This window comes from Saccostrea cucullata, unplaced genomic scaffold (assembly GCF_032062105.1).
Source record: "Saccostrea cucullata isolate Sc308-1 unplaced genomic scaffold, CSIRO_AGI_Scuc_v1 ctg11970, whole genome shotgun sequence".
NCBI lineage: Eukaryota > Metazoa > Mollusca > Bivalvia > Ostreida > Ostreidae > Saccostrea > Saccostrea cuccullata.
In genome coordinates, this window is record NW_026922606.1 from 1 (window position 1) to 1619 (window position 1619).

General features: G+C 32.8%; 1 long non-coding RNA gene across 1 annotated transcript; it reads right to left on the reverse strand.

Annotated features, from left to right (window-relative positions):
• Positions 1 to 1048: 1048 nt before the first annotated feature.
• Positions 1049 to 1619, reverse strand: LOC134262074 (uncharacterized). Its single transcript, XR_009990935.1, has 2 exons — positions 1516 to 1619; positions 1049 to 1347 (listed from the first exon to the last, which is right to left on the reverse strand). It is a non-coding gene; the product is annotated as an uncharacterized LOC134262074 (long non-coding RNA).

Genomic DNA, 1619 nt, shown 5'->3' on the forward strand with positions numbered 1-1619 from the left:
ACAAACAATAATGATGAGTACATATATCTGTCTTTGGCAACTGAGCAAAGGCATTTGGCGTTACTTTTCTTAAATTAAAAAGATCATAGTTTACCTATTAGGCTGTTTAAAATTAAAACTACGTTTAACGTCACCCGCGCGCGTAGGTTTATGAGAAATTCGTCTTTGAAAAAAACAAACAAATCGGAATTCCGTATGTCTGTTCCGGTTTGGTTCTACAATTAGCGTCTGAATTCTGCTTCCCGTAGTGACAGAAAATGTGCTTTGATACAGGCAGTTGGTGTCTTATTAAAGAAAACTAGTGAAATAAAGAGTTTGGGACCATAAATGTAAGTAAAAAATAGATGATTTTATGATTGAAGTTAATGACAAAGTCTGGTTTGTTGATTTTTTTGTCAGTCTTCGAATCACATGTTCAAACTGACAGTGACAGACTCTCAGTTCGTGATTCTATTGGCTGAACTTTTCATTGTATTTTGGAGTGAATCGAAAAAACTTTTTTACCGAGTGGAAAGTGTGTCAAAAAAACAAGATCTATATTCAGTGAAAAGCCGGTAACTGGAAATTCCAGAAGCCCCGTTTTTTGGAGAATACCTATACAGAAGGGTAGAAGCCCCAATAAAGTGGTAGAAGCCCCATAAAATTGAATGAAATAGGGTACATAAAACCCTAAGGTGATGCTTAAATGAATGATATTGATAACCGTAAATTTTTATAGCCAATTTTACCTCAGAGTCGACAGAAATCGGGCGCCATTTCTTCTTGTTTTCATATACCGTAAACCACGCCCGATCTAAAATCGCGATCGCTGAAGTCGTTTAGAGTAATCCGTGAAAATCATTACCATTATCTTGATCAAAAGTGAATAATATAATATATGATTTTTATTTAGAAAAAAAATATATGAAAGGAAAGTTAAGAATATAAATGAAGCATTAAATATTTACATATTTCCTAAGGCTGTTTAAAGTTAATTCTACGAAATTTTAACGTCACATCTAAAGTTCAAAACCTACGAGGGAGGGAGGAAAAAAATAAACAAACAAAATTTTCAAACAATTGTGAATTTATTCAAACTAACCTATTCACTACATTAAAAACATTACAATTAAGTAATAAAGAGCATTTAATTAATATGACACCTAAGATTAATTTCCATAGCAGATTTTTTTTCTTAGTATGTAAATCAGTTTGAGTCCTATTGTTAGCAAACAACGTATTCTAAGACTGAATGTGCAGGAAAGTGACTTTTAACTAGGCCTCAATTGTCCTTTGGATTAATATTGCCACACGTCCATGGTACCCTGGAGGCAAATGCTTCTTCTTATGGGAATAGTTGATCAATATCTACAATTAAAATTATTGATGACAATATTTAAAACTGTTCATGTTGAAATATCTCAAATTGAATTATGTAGTATTTTTTCTTAGTACTAGATCTACTAGCATTAAGTTTTGAAAGTGTGAATATTAATATCTGGACCATAATGATAGCTGTTAGATTATTTTTAATACCTTGAATTCCACACTAAGGACAGGATTCTTCACGTCTTGGAATACCCCAACTTCTTTCCTTACTCTCCTTCACTTGAAAGGCCCTATCTTCGGTAAGCTTCTCC